This window comes from Nannobrachium achirus (genome assembly GCF_963921795.1).
Source record: "Nannobrachium achirus genome assembly, chromosome: 5".
NCBI classification, from domain to species: Eukaryota; Metazoa; Chordata; class Actinopteri; order Myctophiformes; family Myctophidae; genus Nannobrachium; species Nannobrachium achirus.
Genome location: NC_137814.1, coordinates 34,780,805 through 34,792,387, shown reverse-complemented (window position 1 = coordinate 34,792,387; position 11,583 = coordinate 34,780,805).

Genomic DNA, 11,583 nt, shown 5'->3' with positions numbered 1-11,583 from the left:
AGTAAAATAAAATCTGAATCCTTTAAAGGTCTTCTTTTTTCAAAGTTGCAGGGAGCATACACTGTTACATGATGATAATGAAAATAAGTTAGTGAGGCACACTAAAGTCTATACATTTTTGGTGTCTTTGGTCAGTTTAAAACAAGGTGCACAGCTAGGATATATTTGTTACGTTTGAACACTGAACGTACAGTAGTTTGGCTTTTACATTTTTGAATAGGGTTTAAAGAGGAATACCACTCTTTCTCAATGTTGAACTATGGTATGTCATTAATACAGTACATAGTATGCCTTAGATCATCTGTTGCGTGGATATAAGAAAAAGATCCTCCCCTTCTGTGTTCATAGCCAGAGCCACCCAGCTTATTTCCATAGCCAAATCCCTTCTGCTAATACCAAATAATAATAACCGGAATTGTTATTGCGCCTTATAACGCTTTACAATTACAAAAATAAACAAGTTACCAAAAGCCTGAGTGAACTCAGGCTTTTGGTATCTTCAGTGTGGACTTAAATATCAGTCAAAACATCGGTAATCAGTGGTCTAGGACTCTCCATGATCGGGATTAGCATCGGACCCAGAAATCTGGCATATGTCAGGCTGCAGTTATTACCTCTCTTCTTAGTTATCTGTTTCTTAAAGTGTTGAAGAAAAGGTTGAAGGTTGTGTTCAATTATTCCAGGGTTGTCATCATCTGGTGAAGACTGCATCCTTTCCAGCCTGTCTTACCACTTTCAGAAGGAAGACACTAGCACAAGAAACACATCTACCAATTCTGGATCCACATCTGCCCCTGAAGGTTGGCAGAACCATGTCTCAATTGGCAACGATTTCAAAACTGTTGAGAAATCGCATGAGACCACATGGAATGTGGTTGGAGGTGAAGAGAGGCATGTTAAGGATGAACCTGTAGATCAAGGTCATTCTATTGAAGTAGAGCTTCAACATGATCCAAATGATTCTTGTGATATTGAAGTAGTCACAAAAAAGAACATAGGCCTAATTTGTCGTGGCTGTGGCAAGACCTTCACTTACCCGAAGAGGTTTGACAAACACCAGAAGTCATGTGATGTCATGAATAAAATAAATAAGCGGACAGATCTTAAGAGATCTTCTGCAGCGTTAATTCACGATCCCGAATCCCAGCCTCTGGATAAGGACAAAGGGTGTTCACCCACTGAAAACGTGAATCCATTACCTGAGCATTTGTCATCTTCTGATCCGTCGGAGGAGCCAGTGCATAAAAGAAGCAGCCGTGCAAAAAGATGCTCTATATGTGGGGAGATCTTTACTAGTAGCCTAGACTTGACAAAGCATATGAGATATCACACCGGGAAAGACTTTGAGGAATACCGGGAAAATGAATGCAGGGCGTCAAATCCACATCCACAAACAAAAACATACTTTGCACAGGAAAAATCCTTGGGCAGCTCATCTAAAAGGAATCAACGGCGAGCCTCTTCCCAAACCTCGTCAGAACCTCATGCAGGTGCAGACAGCAGACTCGCTAAAATCGAGTCGACACGTGTGATTTTAGCGTGTAATTTCCAGTCCACGGATCAACCTCACGAAAAGCATCTAGAGGAGATTGGAATGCCTGAAATGAAGGATGGTAAAGTTGCACTGCTCACATCCTCTGCAGACCTCACAGAGGACCACCAAAGACAACCCGGTGTCATCATGTGCACCATGTGTGAAAAGAACTTCTTGCAAATTGTCGACATGAAAAAACACTACTCGGAATCACACCAAGTAAGCGGCCCATACCCCTGCCCTCTGTGTAAGAGAAGCTTCGTGAGGCTTGGTGAACTGGTTCGACACCATAAAAAACAGAAACTGTACCAATGCTCCTCTTGTACGAAGTGTTTTACAAGCCGCGCGATGCTGAATGTGCATGAGAAAATGCATGAGGAAATGCATGAGAAATTGTGTCACATCTGTGAAACATGCAGGAAGAGCTTCACATCTTTGACCCGTCTAATTCAGCATCAGAAGAGTGAGAAACACAGAGCCTGGATTTGCTCCCATTGTAGTAAACGGTTCAGCAGAAAAGATAGCCTGAAAGCACACATGGCGAGACACACAGGTGGGTACGCTTGTCCAACATGTGGGAAGAAGTTCAATAGTATGACATACCTCAAATGGCATCAATATAAACACACTGGGCAAAATCATGGACATCTCTGTGATACGTGTGGGAAGGGCTGGCCAACTCCAGCTCAACTCAAACATCACATGATCCAGCATACAGAGGAGCGGCCATTCAAGTGTGAAGACTGTGGTGTGTTTTACAAACGACATAAGGATTTGGTGTCTCACCACCGAGACAAGCACATCAAGTTGCGGCCCTTTGTGTGTGAAGTTTGCAGCAAAGCCTTTAGGTTAAACAGTGAACTGAAGAAACACTTGATGGTCCATACAGGGGAAAGGCCATTTATATGTCCTAGATGTGGCAAGACGTTTGCAAGAAAATATCGCCTTCGGAAGCACAGAGAAGACAAAACATGCTTAATAATAGCATAAACGCTTCAAATTTTGGCTTTTTGTTATGTCAATTGTGTGTAATGGAGTGTGGTTAGTTTATGCCTCTTCAAATGCTGACATTAAATATGAGGAAGATGTGTCTGATGTGAGCTAAAATGTGCCCGAAATAAAACCAAAGCTTATCCAATAACTACATCATTCTTGTTTCACAAAACGTATTTTTTCAAAGTTGGAGGGAGCATACACGGTTACATGATGTAATGAGAATAAGTTAGTGAGGTGAGGCAAACTAAACTCCATAAATCTTTGGTGTCTTTGGTCAACTTAAAACACAAGGTGCACTGCTAGTACAGTCCATGCAGTTGCATGCAGCCTGCATATCACCCATCTACTCTGCTCTCTACTGTCCATGAAACAGACATTTCTTAAAAACTTCAAAGTGAACATAAAATATCCAATTAATTCCCCCCAGAATGCTAGCAAATAGCAACGGTCTTTACATGGACTGTGTCCAAGGAGAACACAATACCATGGTACTGTTGTAAATACGTGTTATTCCACCAGAGGGCACTAGTGCTCCATGGGAGAAGCTCAACCAAACGTTTCATCCACACCAACATAAGCTCTCCATTTTCATACCAAACATCTTTCTTCATTTTCCTTTAGAGTTTCTTTCAAAGTCTCTCCCCTGACCAGTGTTCAGTAAGTCATTTGTGATTTCCATGAGTCTATGTGATCTATGCAATCACTCAGAGGGAAGCACTGGAATGCAAATTGACCTCTGCAGCAGCAGCATACCTGCTTAGGAACTGCATGGCAGAGGAACTGTAGTCTATGTGGATCAAAAAGGATCAATATCGTCTCATTTGCCACTGAAGTCTTAAGTCTTATTTAGTGTCTCTCGTCTATATCTCAGTGCCATATGGGCAATACTGCCCTTTCAAGTCTAGAGGAAGCAGTTTGGGATTTTTCCATTTAGAGCACTAATTGAGAAACAGTGCTGCAGGCATGCTGACGGAGGGTGACAGGCAGAAAATGTGGCGTTTTTATTATGTATTTGCAGCGTGGAAACTATCACAGCTCCATTAAAGACAGTGCAGCATCTCATTTAAATGCTGATACTTCAAATAGTGTGGGAAAAACAGTACAATTTGGCATTTTCATAAATTATGATTTTGGAAATCAATGTTTGGCATCAGGCACAAACAAATCACTCAGCTCCACATATAGACACAAAAGGGGCCCTTGTATGGGCATATACTGATGACATCAGGGATCTCCAAATATGGGCATGTGTGTGTGTGTGTGTGTGTGTGTGTGTGTGTGTGTGTGTGTGTGTGTGTGTGTGTGTGTGTGTGTGTGTGTGTGTGTGTGTGTGTGTGTGTGTGTGTGTGTGTGTGTGTGTGCGTGTGCGCACGTGTGTGCGCGCGTGTGTGTAATCAATAGCCTAGTTCCAGACCCTGAATCGCTAGCCACACCCCTTTAAATTTTTGTTTTGGCGAATAATGAAGTGAAACGAAATGTCAATTCAGGCTGAGTGTCATGCTAGCGTATCAAGGTATTTGGTCCAAAATATTGTAATATTTTACTTTGTCCATCCATATCGCCCAACCTTAATAAAGCACGGCTGCGGTCCCCATGCAACATCACACAATAACATGATCTCGCCTCAGCAGGCGAGAGCATGTTATGGAAATAGAAGACATCACACATCAACCTGTCCTGGACACTCCAATAGGCACTGCAGGATCCACAGGTAGGCCGGCTGTGGTGTGGCACGTCTCTAAGATGCTAAGCAAGGCAGTCTGTCTGCAGTGCCCCTCTCATTTTCTCTTATCGTCCTTAGCTGTCCTTCACCCCTGTGTGTGTGTGTGTGTGTGTGTGTGTGTGTGTGTGTGTGTGTGTGTGTGTGTGTGTGTGTGTGTGTGTGTGTGTGTGTGTGTGTGTGTGTGTGTGTGAGAATGTGAGATATCCTAATATCAGCTGGAGAGCTTCGTAGCCCTCCGGCCCGTTCGGGGTTCGGCAGACGTTAACACCAATATCTCGTGGTCTCAGGCAGAGGTAGTGCTGCGTTATGTAACCACTTTACACCCAGGATTTCTTCTCACAGCCGAGCCCACCAAGCACACTGCCAACTCACAAGCACTACTATGCTCAGTGTACAGGAGTCAACATCCACTGGGATGGTGTATACAGTGTGTGTGTGTGTGTGTGTGTGTGTGTGTGTGTGTGTGTGTGTGTGTGTGTGTGTGTGTGTGTGTGTGTGTGTGTGTGTGTGTGTGTGTTGAGGATGGGACGATAATAGCTATTATCATTTACCTTGATAAAAAACAAAAAACTATGTATCGTGAGGATTTTATTTTATCGTCAAATAGTCCACTGTCATACACATTACACAAGGACTTGACGTGCGAAAGTGCGTGTAAAGTGACTGATGGTGAAAAGTATTGCTGTTTCAATGTTTCCGTGCAAAATTGACGAGAGCAAGGGTAACATGATATCAATATATGAGACTAATCTGTTCCAGGAGAGGGGTATTTGCATAACAAAATAAGCACTTGATTTAGGTGGAAGAAGTACTCAGATCCGTTACTAAAGTAAATGTACCAATAGAGCAACGCAAAAATACTCCATTCCAAGTAATAGTCCTGTTTATGACTAATTGACTATCATATTAGTGGTGAGTGGCGAATGTAATGGACATGTCACCACACCAATACAACTTATGTAAAAAAATAATAATAATCTGTGCTTAAACATACAGGTATGATTGCATCCTTGTGGCCAAATGTGACCCCTCTATAGGATAACATTGTTGACAGACAGCTGAAAACTGCAATGCAGTTTTGATTGAATTCAGTCCAAGGTTTGCAGCAGCAGCAGCAGCAGCAGCAGCACTGAAAGCGTTCTCAGTCTGTAAACCCAGTCAGCAGAAATGGCCATAAGGATCAGTGCACCATGGGAGCTGCATCTGCAAATACAACCAAAAAATGCCATTCTCTGGGATCGGTACTCACCATTTCCTCCCATTTTACCCCTTTTTTGGAGCTGTGTGGAACACAAGCTCCCTATACGTGGCCGTGTGTGTGGCCGTGTCTGTCTGTCTGTCTGTCTGTCTGTCTGTCTGTCTGTCTGTAGCCTACAGGACCTTTTGTGACCACACGAGGGCGCTGTTGTTCAGGCCAGGCCAGACACACACACACACACACACACACACACACACACACACACACACACACACACACAGCTCCACTTCGAACAGAGGTTCGATTTTTAACCCTGATTGTCACTGGGAGATGTTATTTTTCTGTAGTCATTTCAATCACTTTAAACCTGTCCTGGCGTTCTTTTATTTTTGAGCATGTCATGATGGGTGAAAATCTTTACATCATTTAGAAAAATAGCGATCTTTAAGCTCACAACCAATTGCATCAGATTGAGGATGCATTGTGAGCTTAGGAAGTAAGGTGTTAAGTATTATTACTATTACTATCTGAGTTATCTGAGTTCTCAAATTCTTTCCAAACCCAACCATACCCGATCTGACCCAAAGTTGTCGGGCCAGGTAGGGCCTAAAATAATATGCTAGCTAGTCAGGCCGGGTAGGGCCTCGGGCCGGCCCAGTTAGGGCCCAGTTAGGGCCGGGCCTTCATTTTCAGGCCTGTTGAGAACTCTATTAAGTATTAGAGATCATACTTCGGTAGGCCACACAGATACACTCCTTCTATTTGATATTTACAACCACATCTGATCTCAGACATTATTAATTCACAGCACACTAGCTTTCAATTGGATAAAACTGTCAGTAAAGAGGATCCTGGTGCAGAAGCTCCCTCCAGTGTAATTGACTTTTGGCAGCGCGGCAGAGCTGTCTTCTTACATCAGTGGTACCCCCTTCCCCTTCCTCCCAGCCCTACATTCCACCACACTTGCTGTAAATGCATACATATAAGCACATCATCACGCAGCTTTCTTTTTCTTCATCTTGGGAGGCTTTGCTCTCAAAAAGAATTATTTCTCAGCTAGCAAAGAGCCAGAGTCATTCCCCCTCATGAGAATGTCGCAGAGGGAGAGACCATGGGGAAAGGAAACTGTGACACTCATTGGGGTCTGAGCTGAATCATCTGCCCTGTGTTTTATGTATTTATAAAATAAATATATATATATATATTCTTTTTGTTTCATACAGAGTTTTCAACAGAGCTTGCTGGCTTTTCTGGTCAGGTGCTGACCCGGGTTCATAAAACAACATACGCAAGCACAGTACCATTAGAGTCCTGGACGCAGCAAAGTTATTTTCTGATATGTCCACTCATGTTTTATTGAGAGCGGGACACTTCAGCACAACCTGTGCTGCAGAGTGTGCGTTCATGTGGGAGTGATGCCAGCCTGGTGTTCCAAAGGGAGAGGCAGTACTGCTGGTCCATCAGGAGGTTAAATGTGTCTGCTGAGTATGTGTGGGTGCTCTAAGTGCAAGTGCCCTAAGACGGTGTGTGTGCACACATCTCCTGGTGTGTGCTGTGGAAAGAGAGACAGAGACAGAGAGCGAGTGAGAGATAGAGAGACAGACAGAGAGAGAGAGAGAGACTGGGGGTGCAAGTGCAACAGTGAAATTAGCAGATGTTATTGTTACATGCTTGTTCACTGTTTAACTTTAAGTTTGTCTGCACAACACTCTTGTGGCACAGTATGAAATAGGGCTAAGTGGTTAATAGAATTAGTTGATATTTTAAAAATATTGATTAATTGAAAAAGTAATCAATATAACAATAGCTTGTATCCTTGTTTAGTTGATGTTTGATGTGCAAAAAAAGGGGGATGTTTTGGGGCATTGAATTTGAGATATGATGTTTGTTTTGTTCCTAAATACATTTCTAAAGTATAACAAAAGAAAATAATCGATAGTTGCTGCCCTAAAAGAGAGAGGGAGAAAGACAGAGCGGAGCCGATGATATCTATCAGCCTCCCTCCCTTCTTCATTGTTGTCAAATATCTAAACATTGCGGATTCAGCAGAGTTCACTGTGGCTGCCGCCCAGTACGTCAATACAAAATGCACTTCCCTTGACCACAAAATTAAAACTGATATCCCCTGACTTCTTGAACTTGTAAACACCTTTAGCTACACGACTACTAGAGCTACAAACAAACTTCCAGTAGATCTTCAGCAAGAATCTATGGGCAGGACCTTTCTACTTTCACAGTAAGCAAATCGTCTAAACCCTAATCCTCATGTTTCAACAGACAGTGGACTAAACATCAATGCACCTCTAGGCTGGCAAGAGATTTGTTTTGACTGTGCCCATGTGGAATGTAGCCTAAAGTGGAGCTAGGCCCTAGCCCAGTGGTTCTCATCCTGTGGGTCGGGACCCCCGGGGGGTCCCCAAATTATTTTGGGGGGTCCCCAGATGATTAACTTAATGTGCAACATTGTTTTCTCACTCAACAGTAAACAAACCAACATGAAGTTTAAGTGTATAGAGGGTATCTGCACATTTCTGAAGTGACAATTTAGGAACTTTTTAATACATCTAAAATGACAAATTAATCATTGGACAAATTGTCAAATATTAGAGGCAGAAATGGTGAAAATAGCAGATCGACATGCTCACAACACCTCGCGTTTGCGAGGCGTTGTGAGCATGTAGATCTGCTATTTTCACAATAGAACCGTGTTGTACAAAATGTAATGCCTCAACTCTTAGTGCTCGTCAGTGTGGGGGGTCCCCACAGTTAAAATATGATTATTTTGGGGGGTCCCGGCCTGAAAAGGTTGAGAACCACTGCCCTAGCCTACATAATAGACAGATACGATAGTCAGAGCAGATCAGGAGCTGATAAGTCCAGCTCAGAGTATCTGTGCAGCTCAGAGTGTCTGTGCTTTTGTACTGTTCTCGGGGCTGCAGTGAGATGTGTTCTGTCTGTTTGGAGGGTTGCTATTGATTGCACTCTCTGGGACAGCAGAGCTTAAACGTAGAGACTGTGAAAAACAGAAGGAGAGAGAGAGGGAGAGAGGGAGGGAAGGATGAGGGAATGTACTGGCAGAGCTCAGCTTTGGTACCTTACTGTTACTGCAGGGCTTACCTTGCACAGTCATTTGAGAGTGTGTGTATTTGGGAGTGTTTGCCTGCATGCATATTTTATCAGCCTCGAATCACCGCTACAAACCCCTCAGAATCGCTGTTATGTATTGCGATACTGAATGGCTGAGCGTAGTTTATGACAAAACCATCATAAAGTACAGAATGGGCTATGTTCTTGAATAAAATATATTCAAATTAAAATCACTGGCTTTAAATAAGCTGTTTTAAGTGTTGTATTTATTGTTGTATTTCTTACTTTCTCTGTCAGTAACCCAACCTAAGCTTTGTGAGCTTAAACCCAAACTTGCACCTGCCTTTGCATATTAATGCGAGCGCGTGAGGGGAATGAATGATGTTCCATGTGGCCCTGAGCCAGGGGAAGTACCACATACTGTCCACCCAGCACCCTCTGCAATGCAGCCATGTCTGGGCTCCACCAGAGGGCCATTTGCATTCAGACCAGGTAATGTGGTGGACAGGGGCGTCACACCAAATTCTGGGCCCTGGGTACAAGGATTCACTGCGGGCCCATGCCGCGCTGCGAGCTTGTATATCTGCTATTTTTGAAAAATCGTGAAAATGTGTGCAAGAAACCTATATCAAGGACCCCCAAGATGATATGTATTTGGCCACGGACCCCGATCTCAAAATATTTAGTTCCAAGGAACCCCCAGAAGCAAGATTTGAGTTAGAAATGTTCGCTTTAAAAAATACATATATTCAAAGATTTTCACACATTTTCACAACTTTTCAAAAATAGCAGATCTACAAGCTCGCAGCGCGGCACTCGGTGCCGCGCTGTGAGCTTGTATATCTGCTATTTTTCAATAGATAAAGTTATTAGGGCGGCCCCTCCACCTTGGGCCCCAGTAACTCAGTCCCACTTTCCTAGCCCTTGTGACGCCCCTGGTGGTGGAGCTCCAGCTGTCAGCGTCCCCACTTGCCATACAGCTGCTCAACGTTATTAGCTGCTGTGCAGCAGGTCTGCTGCGCCTTATGTTCAATATGACCAGGCACGTGCACACATAAACATCAAAGGGGGCTTGAGCCCCTGCCCTTTAACCCGTCTATAAAAAGTGCCCTCTCCAGACGAGGAATGTCGTTTTTACTATGGTGAAAGAAATGCAAATGCCCTCTTTCCATGCCATACCTGAAGGCAGAATTCCAGAGAATTGCCTCGTCTAAACTCTCCTGAACTTGAATGCAGCATCTTATGTTGAAAGAATTGTCCTCTTTGTGTACAAATCCATGCTCTACACCACATCTCCAGTATTGACTTGATATATGCTTAGTTCAGTGTGGTATCAAGCACCGAAAATAGCCGACCTCCAAGGACCGAGGAGGTCTGCTATTGTCGATGTTTTCACCAAAAGGCCCTTTTGAAATATCAGCCCCTGCCTCTCTAACATTCTCTGCCTGTCCCTGAATATGACAAAGCAGGGACCGGAGGCTCAGAGCAGGCCTGAGGTTGAAATGACGATACATTGCACTGCGAGTTAGGGCTATAAAATAAACTGCTAAATTGTGATATTGACCGTTGCAATTTAACAAATGACAAAGGGAAGGCGTTTTTTCTTGAACGGACAGGTGTTTCAGACAGTTTCCTAAATTAAGACATTGTTGAGGTTGACAAATGCCTGGCCTGGCTGAAATCAAGGGGCACAATACAGTGTAAAAATAATTGAAACTAGGCAAATCTATGCAGTCAGGTAATCACAGTTTCTGCAAGACAAATTGTAGAGAAGATGTAGAAAAGCCTGCAGCATGGACAGTATAGCAAATGGAATGATATTTCACACACAATATTTAGTGACGCTTAATTGCAATATGATTGCAATTAGATGGGGTGAGGATTATGTTTTTGCTCCCATGATCTGTGAACAGGTGATCTTGGGCACTGCTGGACTGATCAGCATTGCACGCACAATTCACGTCATAATGCAACTACCTATTTAGGCCATCCTTATTTCCGCTTGGAAAATGTTCCACCATTTTGCAAAACACACGTTTTTTTTCCCAAACTCATGCACAGCGGTACACATGTGATCAGATTCCATTCCGAATGGCTACGACTGGCTTTCAAAGTTCATCGGAGGGGCACATTTTCAAAAAACATTTCCCCAAAAGCTAAGATTTTCATGAATAAAAGTCATTTAATTGATAAATTAAAATACAAATCTAAGAAATCGGGACCCAGGCTGTAGTTTGGGTCCCGGGTAAACGTCTAATCTCTCTTGGATCTCGACCTGAAAAGTTTAGGAACCACTGCTTTAAACAACCAAAAGCACTTCCATCCATACAGGGCGCCACCCGATGACTTCACCCCCTAGTGGCAAAACTCAGGGGACTCAGATTACCCGATGACTGACACAGCCCTGGGTACTGGATAGGCCCCGGGGAAATCTCGCTCTTTTTAACGACCATCATTTCGACAAAGGAGCGTCGAGAGGGTTAGCGACTCACCCCACGGAGGTTAGGGTTAGGGTTAGGATAAGGGTTTGGGTTGGGTGTCGAAAAGATGACACGTAGTAACAGCGAAGTGCTCCCTAGGCCCCTCTCATGGCCCTTATATATTATGACATCCCTCTATGTTTATATCAGGTCGCACTTATTGGTGACGTCAACCGGAGTGCTGGTCCCTCATTGGCTTTTATGGTGATGATGACGTCATCGCCAGACTGATGACGTCACTCGAGGGTTTTCCCATCGGATGACGTCGCCATGTTTTTTCTCAAGGGTTTTCCCATCGGATGACGTCAGCGCAGACACTTGGGTATTCTATCTTGTGCATATATGTGCAGCATGAGTCTGCAGAAATATGCTGTAGATATCAGTAGTGTTGCTACAGTTGGATTCAGGGACGTGCTGGCCATTGGGAAAAGCTGGACAACTCCCGAACGGCCGGTTCATTCCCGGCCGGTCCAGGCCGGCCATTAGGAAAAAAATTAACTGTCTGCACAAAAGTAAAAATGTAACCGTTTTGCACAAAAGTAGTGAAAACAGCTGATCTACAAGC